The 18268-nt window shown below is 44.3% G+C and overlaps 1 protein-coding gene across 1 annotated transcript in view; it reads left to right on the top strand.

Annotated features, from left to right (window-relative positions):
• LOC126295146 (high affinity cGMP-specific 3',5'-cyclic phosphodiesterase 9A-like) overlaps window positions 1-18268 on the top strand; it is a 2007270-nt gene that overhangs the window by 1874709 nt on the left and 114293 nt on the right. The gene's annotated exons all lie outside the window — the stretch shown is intronic.

Raw genomic sequence — 18268 nt, 5'->3', positions numbered from 1 at the left:
GTTCCTATGGCGTGGCGAGGCTGTCAGAAACCAAACGACTAGTACCCCGTGCTGTAGTGTAGCTACATCAGCGGGCACAGCGTCCCACAGCCGTAATCTGAAGCCCAGGCACCCACCTATTAACTCAAATAGAGTGGAGACAATCAGGACACGAGGCGGTTCGCGCTGGACTACTAGCAGATGACCGGGATGACTCCTCCCTGGGGTCTGGCTGCTGTGAACACAGTGACGTCTACCTCTTATTGTCATCATCAGCATCACCACCATCGCATACTTTCAGAAATCAATTTAAAGTTAAGCGCACCATTTTCTTCGCATCCGGTCGATCGTTCTTCTACCCTCGGATCTGTAGTCGCACATTTTCTTTCGTGTCCTGCTTTGGTCCATATGTGGCAGACTGTGGTCTAAAAACAACCTCAGTATTTTGTTGTTTTATGAATGGAAACGAGATCCTTTGTCGGTTGTATCTTAATATTCTTTATTTAATTTGTGCGATTAGCAAATTTCGACACTGCGTCATTTTACACATGTTTGTGGAAGATGAATCCGATATTAACACAATGTACTACATCTACATCTACATTTATACTCCGCATGCCACCCAACGGTGTGTGACGGAGGGCACTTTACGTGCCACTGTCATTACCTCCCTTTCCTGTTCCAGTCGCGTACGGTTCGTGCAAAGAACGACTGCCGGGAAGCCTCCGTGCTCGCTCCAATCTCTCTAATTTTACATTCGCGATCTCCTCAGGAGGTATAAGTAGGGGGAAGCAATATATTCGATACCTCTTTCAGAAACGCAGCCTCTCGAAACCTGGACAGCGAGCTACACCGCGATGCAGAGGGCCTCTCTTGCAGAGTCTGCCACTCGAGTCTGCTAAACATCTCCGTAACGCTATCACGGTTTCCAAATAACCCTGTGACGAAACGCGCCGCTCTTCTTTGGATATTCTCTATCTACTCCGTCAACCCGATCTGGTACGGATCCCACACTGATGAGAAATACTCAAGTATAGGTCGAACGAGTGTTTTGTAAGCTACCTCCTTTGTTGATGGACTACATTTTCTAAGGACTCTCCCAATGAATCTCAACCTGGCACCCGCCTTACCAACAAATAATTTTATATGATCATTCCACTTCTAATCGTTCGACACGCATACTCCCAGATATTTTACAGAGGTAACTGCTACCAGTGTTTTTTGCGCTATCACATAATCATACAATAAAGGATCCTTCTTTCTATGTATTCGCAATACATTACATTTGTCTATGTTAAGGGTCAGTTGCCACTCCCTGCACCAAGTGCCTATCCGCTGCAGATCTTCCTGCATTTCGTTACAATTTTCTAATGCTGCAACTTCTCTGTATACTACAGCATCATCCGCGAAAAGCCGCATGGATGTAAAGGGTGACATATTTAAGTTGATGTAACCTATGTGGTTGAAAATGACACAATGTCAAAATTAGCTAACCTCGCACAGATTAAAGAACAGACATTAACTTGCACTCTACAGCTATTATATTTTCGTTTGTGAAGTATTTAGAGGCTGCTGGCATACAGTGGAACAAAATTTGTATTTTGTTTTTTGAACTCACTTAGTGTTTGGCGAGAATGTTTAGAACCCTGCATTACTCGGAACAATATATCAAGTGATTTGAAATAACAGTGACGGAAAAAACTGCAACTTCTTAAGTAATAGGGACCCAGTACGTTGTCCTCGATGGTGAGTGTTCATCGGAGGTGAGGGTATCATCTGGAGTGCCCCAGGAAACTGTGGTAGGTCCGCTGTTGTTTTCTATCTACATAAATGATGTTTTGGATAGGGTGGATAGCAATGTGCGGCTGTTTGCTGATGATGCTGTGGTTTACGGAAAGGTGTCGTCGTTGAGTGACTGTAGGAGGATACGAGATGACTTGGACAGGATTTGTGATTTATGTAAAGAATGGCAGCTAACTCTAAATATAGATAAATGTAAATTAACGCAGATGAATAGGAAAAAGACTCCAGTATTGTATGAATACTCTATTAGTAGTGTAGCGCTTGACACAGTCACGTCGATTAAATATTTGGGCGTAACACTGCAGAGCGATATGAAGTGGGACAAGCATGTAATGGCAGTTGTGGGGAAGGCATATAGTCGTCTCCGGTTCATTGGTAAAATTTTGGGAAGATGTGGTTAATCTGTAAAATAGACCGCTTATAAAACACTAATACGACCTATTCTCGAGTACTGGTTGAGCGTTTGGGATCCCTATCAGGTCGGATTGAGGTAGGACATAGAAGCAATTCATAGACGGGCTGCAAGATTTGTTACTGGTAGGTTTGATCACCACGCGAGCGTTACGGAAATGCTTCAGGAACTCGGGTGGGAGTCTCTGGAGGAAAGGAGGCGTTCTTTTCGTGAATCGCTACTGAGGAAATTTAGAGAACCAGCATTTGAGGCTGACTGCAGTACAATTTTACTGCCACCAACTTATATTTCGCGGAAAGACCACAAAGATAAGATAAGAGAGATTTGGGCTCGTGCAGAGGCATATAGGCACTCATTTTTCCCTCGTTCTGTTTGGGAGTGGAACAGGGAGAGAAAGATGCCAGTTGTGGTACGAGGTACCCTCCGCCACGGAGCGTATGGTGGATTGCGGAGTATGGATGTAGATGTAGACATACATTCAGAAACCAAATAAAGTTGAGAGCACCATCTTCTTCGCAATCGTTCGATCGTTCTTGCACCCTCGGATCTGTAGTCGCACATTTACTTTCGTGTCCGGCTTTGGTCCATATGTGGCGGACTATGGTCTAAAAACAACTGTCAGTTGAACCTCAATATTTTGTTGTTTTATAAATGGGAACGAGATCCGTTGTCGGTTGTATGCTAATATTCTTTATTTAATTTGTGCGATTAGCTAATTTCGACACTGCGTCACTTTACACATGTTTGTGGAAGATAAATGCGATATTTACACAATGTACTACATCAACTCTACATTTATACTCCGCAAGCCACCCAACGGTGTGTGGCGGAGGGCATTTTACGTGCCACTCTCATTACCTCCCTTTTCTGTTCCAGTCGCGTATGGTTCGCCGTAAGAACGACTGTCTGAAAGCCTCCGTGCGCGCTCCAATCTCTCTAATTTTACATTCGCGATCTCCTCGGGAGGTATAAGTAGGGGGAAGCAATATATTCGATACCTCATCCAGAAACGCACACTCTCGAAATCTGGCGAGCGAGCTACACCGCGATGCAGAGCGCCTCTCTTGCAGAGTCTGCCACTCGAGTCTGCTAAACATCTCCGTAACGCTATCACGCTTACCAAACAACCCTGTGACGAAACGCGCCGCTCTTCTTTGGATCTTCTCTATCTCCTCCGTCAACCCGATCTGGTACGAATCGCACACTGATGAGCAATACTCAAGTATAGGTCGAACGAGTGTTTTGTAAGCCACCTCCTTTGTTGATGGACTACATTTTCTAAGGACTCTCCCAATGAATCTCAACCTGGCACCCGCCTTACCAACAATTAATTTTGTACGATCATTCCACTTCAAATCGTTCCGCACGCATACTCCCAGATATTTTACTGAAGTAACTGCTACCAGTGTTTGTTCCGCTATCATATAATCATACAATAAAGGATCCTTCTTTCTCTGTATTCGCAATACATTACATTTGCCTATGTTAAGGGTCAGTTGCCACTCCCTGCACCAAGTGCCTATCCGCTGTAGATCTTCCTGCATTTCGCTGCAATTTTCTAATGCTGCAAGTTCTCTGTATACTACAGTATCATCCCCGAAAAGCCGCATGGATGACGTATATGTTTATGTGCTTGAAAATGACGCGATGTCGAAATTAACTAACGTTGCACAAATTAAATAAAAGACAGTGACGTGCAGTCTACAACGATCAAATATTCACCTGTAAAATATTTAGAGGCTGCTGGCATACCCAGGAATACAATTTTAATTTTCTTTTTTCAACTCACTTTTTTATTTGGCGTGAATGTTTAGAACCCTTGCAGTACTCAGAACCATTCAATGCTGAGAAAAATCCTGTCCCTCAAAAAGACCAAGTAAGTGCACTAAATCCCGAAACGTTAATTTCTGAGTTAAATTAACCTAACCTAAATGTGATACATATTAAGCTACATTCGATAAAACACTAATTACTACAACCACTGCTGTTTAAAAAGTACCCGGTCTCGACATTACTGAGCAAAACGACGGCGGGGAAATTTTCTTAGGTCTGCAGTGTAGGTATTCATATCTTTCGTTTCTGTAGTGTTGGATCTATGCTACGGTTTCTACAACATGGAGCTGCTTTGTTCTCTCTCTGTTCCTCTTATGACCTTCTAATTTGTATCCCGCTAAAGACGTTAGAAGTTTCATTTCTGCAGCATTAGTTCAGTTGTTTGCTCGTTAAACTTCATATTTCAGATCCATAGAGCAGGAAACTTACAGTCATAGCATTATATAGAACTTGAGCATTCGATCTCTTTCCTGGTTTTGCGTTGACATAATCGTATCTAAACGTACGAGTACCTTTCTATTAGGTTGGTCCATAAGCTCGTAGCGTTTTTGTTTTACATGTAGATATTCCAGTTGCTATGGGTTTATTTATCGATATTCAGTTTTTATTTGCATTTCACCGTTGGTATTTGAGATTACACACTGTCATTGTGTCATTTGTACACCACTGGCCATTAAAATTGCTACACCAAGAAGAAATGCAGATGATAAACGGGTATTCATTGGACAAATATATTAAACTAGAACTGATATGTGATTATATTTTCACGCAATTTCTATGCATAGAGCCTGAGAAATCAGTACCCAGAACAACGACCTAGGCCGTAATAACGGTCTTGATACGCCTGGGCATTGAGTCAAACAGAGCTCGGATGGCGTGTACAGGTACAGCTGCTCATGCAGCTTCAACGCGATACCACAGTTCATCAAGAGTAGTGACTGGCGTATTGTGACGAGCCAGTTGCTCGGCCACCATTGACCACAAGTTTTCAATTGGTGAGAGATCTGGAGAATGTGCTGGCCAGGGCAGCAGTCCAACATTTTCTGTATCCAGAAAGGCCCGTACAGGACCTGCAACATGCGGTCGTGCATTATACCGCTAAAATGTAGGGTTTCGCAGCGATCGAATGAAGGGTAAAGCCACGGGTTGCAACACATCTGAAATGTAACGTCCACTGTTCAAAGTGCCGTCAATGCGAACAAGAGGTGACCGAGACGTGTAACCAATGGCACCCCATACCATCACGCCGGGTGATACGCCGGTATGGCGATGACGAATACACGCTTCCATTGTGCGTTCACCGCGATGTCGCCAAACTCGAATGCGACCATCACGATGTTGTAAACACAACCTGGATTCATCCTAAAAATTTACGTTTTGCCATTCGTGCACCCAGGTTCGTCGTCGAGTACACCATCGCAGGCGCTCCTGTCTGTGACGCTGCATCTAGGGTAATCGCAGCCACAGTCTCCGAGCTGATAGTCCAAGCTGCTGCAAACGTCGTCGAACTGTTCGTGCAGATGGTTGTTGTCTTGCAAACGTCCCCATCTGTTGTCTCAGGGATCGAGACGTGGCTGCACGATCCGTTAGAGCCGTGCGGATAAGATGCCTGTCATCTCGGCTGCTAGTGATACGAGACTGTTGGGATCCAGCACGGCGTTCCGTATTACTCTCCTGAACCCACCGATTCCATATTCTGCTAACAGTCATTGGATCTCGACCAACGCGGGCAACAATGTCGCGATACGATAAACCGCAATCGCGATAGGCTACAGTTCGACATTTATCAAAGTCGGAAACGTGATGGTACGCATTTCTCCTCCTTACACGAGACATCAACGTTTCATGAGGCAACACCGGTCAACTGCTGTTTGTGTATGAGAAATCGGTTGAAAACTTCCCTCATGTGAGCACGTTGTAGGTGTCGCCACCGGCGCCATACTTGTGTGAAAGCTCTGAAAAGCTAGTCATTTGCATAATACAGCAACTTCTTCGTTTCGGTTAAATTTCGCGTCTGTAGCACGTCATCTTCCTGGTGTAGCAGTTTTAATGGCGAGTAGTGTAGGTAGTGAATGGAGCTGTGGACGCCAGAAAATGGAGTGCCATGTGGAGAAACCGGAATATTTCCGGCCTATTCTTCTATTTGAGATCAAAAGAGGGGTGACAGCAGCGGATGCAACCAGGAACATTTGCTCCAAGTAAGGGGACAATGCCACTAGACAGAGCATGGCAACAAAATGGTTTTCTCGTTTTAAGGAGTACCGCCTCGACATTAGTGGCTCTCCGTCATCAGGAAGAACTTTGGGATTCGATGATGTTCGTTGAAACGCATTAATCCACAATTATCCACGTTAGTGTACTCGAAACCCGGGGAGATATGAGGAAGTGTGATCAGTCCACATTCTTGTGACATTTGTATGCCGTGGGGAAGGTCGAAGAATCGGATGCTCTAAGGTTCTAAGCCAAACTCACACTACACAGCGGGTGGCCACATGTGAATACCTGTTCGCTCGTCGTCAACTGGCCGTGAACAACACAGGACACTCCTATCCCGTATCGTTACTGGTGGCTAGAAGTGTCTCTGTATGCTAACACAGGGGGGGGGGGGGGGGGCGGTTGAGCCCAAACTAAGCACCAACTCTTCATTCAAAGACCTGCGTGCATCCAGAAAAGATAACGTTGTGCATCTGGTAGAATGGGAATGGTGTTGTGCTACGAATTGCTTCCCCGGGTTGTAACCACCCCTACTAACATTTATTCTCAACAACTGAGACAGACGCCTTGCGGACTCATTTCTAGAACAACGACGAGGAAGGTGTAACATTAAGTGATTGCCTCATCATTTTAAATCATTCACTAATCGAGCAGTCGCTCGGCAACAGATATAGTCAGCAAGTAATGTTGCGAGAACGTAAAAGGTGAACGACCTGTGACGTAACTTGTTTATTGTCGAAGCGCCGTCAGAGATGCAGTGAGTTATTGAGTTTGAAAACCGCGACGCGAAAAACGGACAGAAGAAGAACACATTTACAATTTTTTTTTTTTTTTTTTTTTTTTTTTTTTTTTTTTTTTTTTTTATGTGCGAGATATTCTCGAGGAACAGTTACTCAGTGACACAGTTACTCTTTCTTCTCTTGTCTCTTGTAACTTGTGTCGGACGCGCATGTCTTGCCGCCGTTTTATTATCGTTAAAAATAATGTTATTTTAGTGTAAAGTAAAAGTGCAATACTGCATAACAGTATATTTATTGTGCGACGTGTATGTGAAAACGTCAAAGGAATTACTGTCATTACCAGAAGAGAAGTGCCAGTCAAAACGGCAGCCATGTTAAAATTCTTCATTGTAGTGTAAGTTCTTCTATTAATTGCCATAAATTCAGATTTACACGGAATTGGTGTATGTACTATTTATTTAATATAGAATGTATGTCTCACTCCTTCATAAAGTTATTTAATTTTCTTTATGTTACTGCCAAATGGAGTTCACAGTTACGAATTCTTTCGTCGTAATCGGACCGAAGTTGTATGCGGCGAAATATTTTCTCCGCGCCATATTCTACTGGTAAATGCATGGTAAACTACGGTCCCTTAGGAAATTCATGTTGAGCTATCCAAAAAATAATTATATTTTGAATAGGCATTTACTCTCTTCTGCAATGCAACTTCCGACTGATCAGACGGTCCAACAAGAAACAGCCGCACACGGTCGGCGCTCGCAAATATATTTCCGCCGCTGATTATAGCTATATGTGGCAGCACAAAAGTAAACATATTTTTATAATTAGCGACTACGAACGGGGACATTTATAACTGTGTGTTTATGTATACACATTACGTAAACATATCGTTATAAACGCTGGGTGAAGTGACGCTACTTCACCACAACGCCTGTCCGCATTCTGGTAGACTGACAAGAAACACTTTGTAAGTGCTGTGTTGAGAAGTCGTTCCACGCTAACTTTATTGACCTTAACTAGCGCCTTCAGATTTTCACCTTTTCCGCCCTCTATCGAACAACCTTCGACGAGCTTCCTTACCAGATGGAAATGCGTCCCGATCATGCCTCGACCGCCACAAAACCACTTCGCGGAATCGGAAAGTTCTGAATAGTGAACGCGAATATCTGATTCGTGACTAAAATGTCTGTGACGTGTATCTATTTTGTTTATTAAAAATATGGAAAAATGCTACGAACTTAATGCACCAACGCAGTAATTGCTATTCAGGATGACTACCACATGCATAAGAAATATCACAGGTCAAGTAGTTGAGTATACAGACTTGTTCCAACTCTCGATAATCAATTTAGCGCTAAGATATGCTTTTTTTGTGGACATGGTTACATTATATTGTTAAAAATACACTCCTGGAAATGGAAAAAAGAACACATTGACACCGGTGTGTCAGACCCACCATACTTGCTCCGGACACTGCGCGAGGGCTGTACAAGCAATGATCACACGCACGGCACAGCGGACACACCAGGAACCGCGGTGTTGGCCGTCGAATGGCGCTAGCTGCGCAGCATTTGTGCACCGCCACCGTCAGTGTCAGCCAGTTTTCCGTGGCATACGGAGCTCCATCGCAGTCTTTAACACTGGTAGCATGCCGCGACAGCGTGGACGTGAACCGTATGTGCAGTTGACGGACTTTGAGCGAGGGCGTATAGTGGGCATGCGGGAGGCCGGGTGGACGTACCGCCGAATTGCTCAACACGTGGGGCGTGAGGTCTCCACAGTACATCGATGTTGTCGCCAGTGGTCGGCGGAAGGTGCACGTGCCCGTCGACCTGGGACCGGACCGCAGCGACGCACGGATGCACGCCAAGACCGTAGGATCCTACGCAGTGCCGTACGGGACCGCACCGCCACTTCCCAGCAAATTAGGGACACTGTTGCTCCTGGGGTATCGGCGAGGACCATTCGCAACCGTCTCCATGAAGCTGGGCTACGGTCCCGCACACCGTTAGGCCGTCTTCCGCTCACGCCCCAACATCGTGCAGCCCGCTTCCAGTGGTGTCGCGACAGGGTGAATGGAGGGACGAATGGAGACGTGTCGTCTTCAGCGATGAGAGTCGCTTCTGCCTTGGTGCCAATGATGGTCGTATGCGTGTTTGGCGCCGTGCAGGTGAGCGCCACAATCAGGACTGCATACGACCGAGGCACACAGGGCCAACACCCGGCATCATGGTGTGGGGAGCGATCTCCTACACTGGCCGTACACCTCTGGTGATCGTCGAGGGGACACTGTATAGTGCACGGTACATCCAAACCGTCATCGAACCCATCGTTCTACCATTCCTAGACCGGCAAGGGAACTTGCTGTTCCAACAGGACAATGCACGTCCGCATGTATCCCGTGCCACCCAACGTGCTCTAGAAGGTGTAAGTCAACTACCCTGGCCAGCAAGATCTCCGGATCTGTCCCCCATTGAGCATGTTTGGGACTGGATGAAGCGTCGTCTCACGCGGTCTGCACGTCCAGCACGAACGCTGGTCCAACTGAGGCGCCAGGTGGAAATGGCATGGCAAGCCGTTCCACAGGACTACATCCAGCATCTCTACGATCGTCTCCATGGGAGAATAGCAGCCTGCATTGCTGCGAAAGGTGGATATACACTGTACTAGTGCCGACATTGTGCATGCTCTGTTGGCTGTGTCTATGTGCCTGTGGTTCTGTCAGTGTGATCATGTGATGTATCTGACCCCAGGAATGTGTCAATAAAGTTTCCCCTTCCTGGGACAATGAATTCACGGTGTTCTTATTTCAATTTCCAGGAGTGTACATCGTGTGATGAAAAGTATCCGGACACCACCAGAAACATACGTTTTTGATATTACAGTAGAACCCCTCTGACCCGACCTTGGATGGTCCGTCACCCCGGTCAGTCCGACCACGCTGAGGCTCGCAAGTCTGTGCCGACTTGTCACCAACTGGACGCCTGTCTGGCCATTGTTGGGGTGTCTATAGCTCTGCACATTGTTGTACTGTACGGTATTGTGCATTTTTATCCTTTGTTGGGATTTAAAAAAACGACGTTGTTTGCTTTATTCCGTGTTCTCTACAGTACTTATTACTGTAGATTCACAGCGTGTACAGTTGTCTGTTTTTCAACATGTCTGGATTCGAACGTGAACACGTAACTCTTTCACTAAATGAAAAATTAGCAGTGCTACAAAGACTGGACGAAAGAGATTCGCTCCAAAAAAAAATTGCAAAGAAACTCAATGTAGGTGTTACGACAATTAAGGACTGGAGGAAGAATCGGAAAGACATTGACTCCTATACAGTTACGATTGATGGTGATAACACTCTGAAGAATCGCAAAACATTAAAAAAGCCTAAACTTGAGCTGCCTGATAACGCATTGTGGATGTGGTTTTGTCAAGAAAGAAGGAAAGGAACTCCAATATCCGGGCCAATTCTCGAAGAAAAAGCGATAGTTTTGCACAAAAAAACTGGAAGCCGAAACTAAATTTGCTGCCAGTGATGGCTCGATTGATCCTTGCAAAACTCGTCAAAAATGTGTCCCTGACTTTTTTTCCAAGTGATTTGTTTTCGTTTTTACTGTAAAAACAATGCATACAGTATAATCATTTCTTAGTTTACACATACAGTAGTTCATTTCTTTGTAAAAAAAATTCTTTTTTATATACAGTGCTATAAACATTTTTTCGTTTACAGTATATATCGTTTGCACGTTATTATGTACAGTACAGTACTGTAATTTGTTTGTCGTTTTTCCTTTTAAAACCAATACATATTATAGTTTGTGTAGACGTTTTTTAAGTAACATACTGTTTAACGCTGAGTAAAAAGCATCTTTTTATATTACTGTAGACATCTTTTAGTTCTTAAATAGTTTAATTTTTTGTACTAAATGTCTTGTTATATATTTTGCAATAAATATTAGACTTTTCGGATAATCCGACCTTTTTCTCGTTCCGACTGTGGTCCCGGTCCTGAAGGTGACGGATTAGAGGGGTTCTACTGTAGGTGCATTGTGCTGCCACCTACTGCCAGGTAGTCCATACCAGCGACCTCAGTAGTCATTAGACATTGTGAGAGAGCAGAATGGGGCGCTCAGCGGAACTCACGGACTTCTAACGTGGTCAGGTGATTGGGTGTCGCTTGGGTCATACGTCTGTACGCGACATTCCCACACTCCTAAACATCCCTAGGTCTACTGCTTCCGATGTGATAGTGGAGTGGAACAATGAACGGACACGTACAACACAAAAGCGTACAGGCTGACCTCGTCTGTTGACTTAACAGAGACCACCGACAATTGAAGAGGGTCGTCATGTGTAATAGGCAGACATCTATCCAGACCATCACACAGGAATTTCGAACACCATCAGGATCCACTGGAACTACTATTACAGTTAGGCGGGAGCTGAGGAAACTTGGATTTCATGATCGACTGGCTGCTAATAAGCCACACATCATGCTGGTAAATCCCAAACGACGCCTCTTTTGATGTAAGCAGCGTAAACGCTGGACGATTGAACAGTGAGAAAACGTTGCGTGGAGTGACGAATCACGGTACACAATGTGACGATCCGATGGCTGGGTGTGGGTATGGCGAATGCCTGTGTTATCGTCATCTGCCAGCGAGTGTAGTGCCAACAGCAAAATTCGGAGGCGGTGGTGTTGTGGTGTGTTCGTGTTTTTCACGGAGGGGGCTTGCACCCCTTGTTGTTTTGCGTGGCAGTATCAGAACACAGGCCTACATGGATGTTTTAAGCACCTTCTTGCTTCCCACTGTTGAAGATCAATTCGAGGATGGCGATTGAATCTTTCAACACGATCGCGCACCTGTTCATAATGCACGGCCTGTGGCGGAGTGGTTTAACGAAAATCAGCATCCCTGTAATAAACTGGCCTGAATCCTACAGAACACCTGTGGGATGTTTTGGAACGCCGACTTTGTGCCAGTCCTCACCCACCGACATCGATACCTCTCCTCAGTACGGCACTCCGTGGAGAATGGGCTGCGATTCCCCAAGAAACCTTCCAGCACCTGACTGAACGTATGCCTGCGAGAGTGGAAGCTGTCATCAAGGCGAAGGGTGGACCAACACCACATTGAATTCCGGCAATACCGATGGAGGGCACCACGAACCTGTAACTCATTTTCAGGCAGGTGTCCGGATAGTTTTGATCACATAGCATATCTCCAAAAAAAAGAGTGATTTATACAGTTTCCATCTCATTTGGTGGAAATTTCATTCCTCTTTTTTGCGAGTTATTGGTAGTATCATTTACATATCTCTGATATCATGTGCCCTTGTCTGACTGGTTACATGATCCTGCTTATTGGTGTACTTGTGGTTGAGTTGACATGTATCTTTATACGCAGTGTCGTATGATCGTTAGCCGCGCATGCCGTATGATTGTTCGCCTGCCCGGGTTACTTCCCTTCAAGTGGACTCTCCCAACATCCCACTGTTACGTTTATCTCAGCCAGTGTCACTAGTATCGTTGGTGTGTGTGGTTACGTTTTGACATGAACGTTTAAGATTAGTTCCTTTGTTCGTTTGTTTCGTTTTTGTCACTGTCAAAATGCTAACCATTGAAGAACGTGTGTTTTCAGTCTAACAAGTGTTCAAAGCTGGCGGTAAATACACAGTTTCAGCTCGTCAGACATTTAATTCAGTTTCCCCGGAGACAAGACTCCCACATCGGGATACTGTGCGACATTTGATTAACAAATTTCGAAGTTCGGATTCAATGGCAGATGCACCGAGAAGTGGTCGTCCTAGCGTTTTGTCTCAGGATAAACTACTCGGTATTTACGATAAAATGTCCACGAGTCCGAACAAGTGAGTGAGAAAACTCGCCCAAGAAATCGATGTTAGTGTCGGAACGACCCATATAGCTGTAAGGAAAAAATACTTATCATGGAAAGAGACTGCATTAATGTAATGGTTCAAAAATTTCGTTCGACAAAATGGAAGACATATTCTTAATGAAACGTTTTTCACTGATAAGGCGTGGTTTCATTTATCCAAGTACATGAGCTCGCAAAATTCTCGTATGTGTATTCATGAGGAACCACTTCATTCTGTGAAAATGGGAGTTTGGATTGCAATCTCTAGACGTCGGACTGTGGGTCCCTTTTTTTTTTTTTTTTTTTGCAACGAAACAATAAACGTACAATGATACTACAGTGTACCCATTCATAGGGTAACTTGTGTTAAGTGAAATACTGAACGGTTATTTTGAACAAGATGACGCAGCGGCGCATACAGCTCGCGTTTCAATGTCACTGCTTGCTGATGTTTTTGGTAATCGTATAATTTCACAGGGGCTTTGGCCTCCACTATCGCCTGACCTAACACCACCTGACTTTTTTCTTCTGGGCTGCATCGAAAGCAGCTGTCTTTAAAACCGTCCAAAATCCATCGATGATCTGAAAACTGCAATATCCACTTTCACTGCTTCTGTTACAGAAGAAATGTTACAGCTTGTGTTTGGAAACATGATTAGACGAATTGAATAGTTAACTCAACGGTAGGGAGGACGCTTTCAACATTTAATGTGAAAATTTGTAAGTAAAAATGAATATTCAATAAATTAATACCTTGTATTTCACTGAGTTTCATTTCGGTATATTCACTGCGGCATACGGCACCTGCGGCTAACAATCATACGGCACTGCGGAGAGACTTTTTGAACAATTCGTATTTTTTCAGCATACAGAATCAGAACTGACGTTGTTAAATATTGAGAAATGCTACACTCTCCGGTCGAAGACATTTTCATAATTTGGAAAAGCTGTAGAAACTTTTCTTTTCTCTGGTTTGTGGAGAAAACAGAGTATGTACGTCATCTAAAGCCATATTGTTCTTCTATGAGAAAAATCCCCCACCCCCGAACTATGGACCTTGCCGTTGGTGGGGAGGCTTGCGTGCCTCAGCGATACAGATCGCCGTACCGTAGGTGCAACCACAACGGAGGGGTATCTGTTGAGAGGCCAGACAAACGTGTGGTTCCTGAAGAGGGGCAGCAGCCTTTTCAGTAGTTGCAAGGGCAACAGTCTGGATGACTGACTGATCTGGCCTTGTAACAATAACCAAAACGGCCTTGCTGTGCTGGTACTGCGAACGGCTGAAAGCAAGGGGAAACTACGGCCGTAATTTTTCCCGAGGGCATGCAGCTCTACTCTATGATTAAATGATGGTGACGTCCTCTTGGGTAAAATATTCCGGAGGTAAAATAGTCCCCCATTCGGATCTCCGGGCGGGGACTACTCAAGAGGACGTCGTTATCAGGAGAAAGAAAACTGGCGTTCTACGGATCGGAGCGTGGAATGTCAGATCCCTTAATCGGGCAGGTAGGTTAGAAAAGTTAAAAAGGGAAATGGACAGGTTAAAGTTAGATATTGTGGGAATTAGTGAAGTTCGGTGGCAAGAGGAACAAGACCTCTGCTCAGGTCACTACAGGGTTATAAACACAAAATCAAATAGGGGTAATACGGGAGTAGGTTTAATAATGAATAGGAAAATAGGAATGCGGGTAAGCTACTACAAACACCGTAGTGAACGCATTATTGTGGCCAAGATAGATACGAAGCCCACACCTACTACAGTAGTACAAGTTTATATGCCAACTAGCTCTGCAGATGACGAAGAAATTGAAGAAATGTATGATGAAATATAAGAAATTATTCAGATAGTGAAGGGAGATGAAAATTTAATAGTCATGGGTGACTGGAATTCGAGTGTAGGAAAAGGGAGAGAAGGAAACGTAGTAGGTGGATATGGATTGGGGCTAAGAAATGAAAGAGGAAGCCGCCTGGTAGAATTTTGCACAGAGCACAACTTAGTCATAGGTAACACTTGGTTTAAAGAATCATGAAAGAAGGTTGTATACATGGAAGAACCCTGGAGATACTAAAAGGTATCAGATAGATTATATAATGGTAAGGCAGAGATTTAGGAACCAGGTTTTAAATTGTAAGACATTTCCAGGGGCAGATGTGGACTCGGACCACAATCTATTGGCTATGGCCTGTAGACTAAAACTGAAGAAACTGCAAAAAGATGGGAATTTAAGGAGATGGGACCTGGATAAACTGAAAGAACCAGAGGTTGTACAGAGTTTCAGGGAGAGCATAAGGGAACAATTGTTAGGAATGGGGGAAATAAATACAGTAGAAGAAGAATGGGTAGCTTTGAGGCATCAGATAGTGAAGGCAGCAGAGGACCTAGGAGGTAAAAAGACAAGGGCTAGTAGAAATCCTTGGGTAACAGAAGAAATACTGAATTTAATTGATGAAAGGAGAAAATATAAAAATGCAATAAATGAAGCAGGCAAAAAGGAATACAAACGTCTCAAAAATGAGATCAACAGGAAGTGCAAAATGGCTAAGCAGGGATGGCTAGAGGACAAATGTAACGATGTAGAGGCTTATCTCACTAGGGGAAAGATAGATACTGCCTACAGGAAAATTAAAGAGACCTTTGGAGATAAGAGAACCACTTGTATGAACATCAAGAGCTCAGATGGAAACCCAGTTCTAAGCAAAGAAGGGAAAGCAGAAAGGTGGAAGGAGTATATAGAGGGTCTATACAAGGGCGATGTACTTGAGGACAATATTATGGAAATGGAAGAGGATGTAGATGAAGATGAAATGGGAGATACGATACTGCGTGAAGAGTTTGACAGAGCACTGAAAGACCTGAGTAGAAACAAGGCCTCCGGAGTAGACAACATTCCATTGGAACTACTGACGGCCTTGGGAGAGCCAGTCCTGACAAAATTCTACCATCTGGTGAGCAAGATGTATGAAACAGGTGAAATACCCTCAGACTTCAAGAAGATTATAATAATTCCAATCCCAAAGAAAGCAGGTGTTTACAGATGTGAAAATTACCGAACAATAAGTTTAATAAGCCATAGCTGCAAAATACTAACACGAATTCTTTACAGACGAATGGAAAAACTAGTAGAAGCCGACCTCGGGGAAGATCAGTTTGGATTCCGTAGAAATACTGGAACACGTGAGGCAATACTGACCTTACGACTTATCTTAGAAGAAAGATTAAGGAAAGGCAAACCTACGTTTCTAGCATTTGTAGACTTAGAAAAAGCTTTTGACAATGTTGACTGGAATACTCTCTTTCAAATTCTAAAGGTGGCAGGGGTAAAATACAGTGAGCGAAATGCTATTTACAATTTGTACAGAAACCAGATGGCAGTTATAAGAGTCGAGAGGCATGAAAGGGAAGGGACTGAGACAGGGTTGTAGCCTTTCCCCGATGTTATTCAATCTGTATATTGAGCAGGCAATAAAGGAAACAAAAGAAATTATCGGAGTAGGTATTAAAATCCATGGAGAAGAAATAAAAACTTTGAGGTTCGCCGATGACATTGTCATTCTGTCAGAGACAGTGAGGGACTTGGAAGAGCAGTTGAACGGAATGGTTAGTCTCTTAAAAGGAGGATATAAGATGAACATCAACAAAAGCAAAACGATTATAATGGAACGTAATAGAATGAAGTCGGGTGATGCTGAGGAAAGTAGATTAGGAAATGAGACACTTAAGGTAGTAGAGGAGTTTTGCTATTTGGGGAGCAAAATAACTGATGATGGTCGAAGTAGAGAGGATATAAAATGTAGACTGGCAATGGCAAGGAAAGCGTTTCTGAAGAAGAGAAATTTGTTAACATCGAATATAGATTTAAGTGTCAGGAAGTCTTTTCTGAAAGTATTTGTATGGAGTGTAGCCATGTATGGAAGTGAAACATGGACGTTAAATAGTTTGGACAAGAAGAGAATAGAAGCTTTCGAAATGTGGTGCTACAGAAGAATGCTGAAGATTAGATGGGTAGATCACATAGGTAATGAGGAAGTATTGAATAGGATTGGGGAGAAGAGAAGTTTGTGGTACAACTTGACAAGAAGAAGGGATCGGTTGGTAGGACATGTTCTGAGGCCTCAAGGGATCACCAATTTAATATTGGAGGGCAGCGTGGAGGGTAAAAATTGTAGAGGGAGACCAAGAGATGAATACACTAAGCAGATTCAGAAGGATGTAGGTTGCAGTAGGTACTGGGAGATGATGCAACTTGCACAGGATAGAGTAGCATGAAGAGCTGCATCAAACTAGTCTCAGGACTGAAGATCACAACAACAACAAACATGAGAAAAATCAATGTTAAAGCACTTAACCTTTTGGGAAGTATTTTGGCATGTATCTTAGTTTAGTAGGTCTGTGAACATCTTCTTGCATGTAATCCAGTACAGATCAGGAGGCACATGAAATCCCTTACTGCCATGCACATTAGCTCACCGCACAAAACATTGGACTCGCCCTTAGAAAATCAGTAACGTCCTAGCCACAATGGCAACACAGTTTCCCGTCAGATCTCGGTAGTTAAGCAGTTTCAGGCTTGGCTGGAGTGATCGTCCGGATCTGCCGAGTGATGTTGGCAAGTGAAGTGCACTCAGCCCTTGTAAGATCATTTGAGGGGCTACTTCACTGAGAAGTAGCGGCTCCGGTCGCGAAAGCTGACACCGGCCAGCAGAGGGGTGTACTGACCACAGCCCTTCCATATCCACATCCAGTGATGCCTATGGGCTGAGGATGACACGGCGGTCGGTCGGTGCCACTGGGCTTTCTAAGCTTGTTTGGAAAGAGAGTTTACTTAAAAGACTGCAATGGTCGCTTTGGAGCTTTGGAGACACCACAGAACTGATACGAGATGGTCCTGTGACCATCCACTGCTGACAGCAGTTATGGCAATGAGGTAGTATTACATGAGTGTCGGTTGCTCAGAATCAATGCATTAAGATGGTTCGGCGTACAGACGTGACAGAATGACGTGTTTGGACGTGCCCGTGGCTTTATAGTGAATGAAGTCGCCCTATTTGTGGGTGTATTGACACACACTGTCCAGTGTGAAACTTCCTCGCAGATTAAATCTCTGTGCTGGTTCGAGACTCGAACTCGGGACCTTTGCCTTTTGCGGGCAAGTGCAACTGGGCTAGCCAAGCACGACTCACGCCCCGACTTCACAGCTTTACTTCTGCCAGTAACTCGTCTCCTACCTGCCAAACTTTACAGAAGCTCTCCTGCGAACCTTGCAGAACTAGCACTCCTGAAAGAAAGGATATTGCGGAGACATGGCTTAGCCACAGCCTGGGGGATGTTTCCAGAATGAGATTTTCACTCTGCAGCGGAGTGAGCGCTGATATGAAACTTCCTGGCAGATTAAAACTGTGTGCCGGAC

This window comes from Schistocerca gregaria, chromosome 11 (assembly GCF_023897955.1).
Source record: "Schistocerca gregaria isolate iqSchGreg1 chromosome 11, iqSchGreg1.2, whole genome shotgun sequence".
Taxonomy (NCBI): domain Eukaryota; kingdom Metazoa; phylum Arthropoda; class Insecta; order Orthoptera; family Acrididae; genus Schistocerca; species Schistocerca gregaria.
The sequence above is the reverse complement of the archived record's forward strand: the minus strand, read 5'-3'. Positions and strand labels throughout refer to the sequence as shown.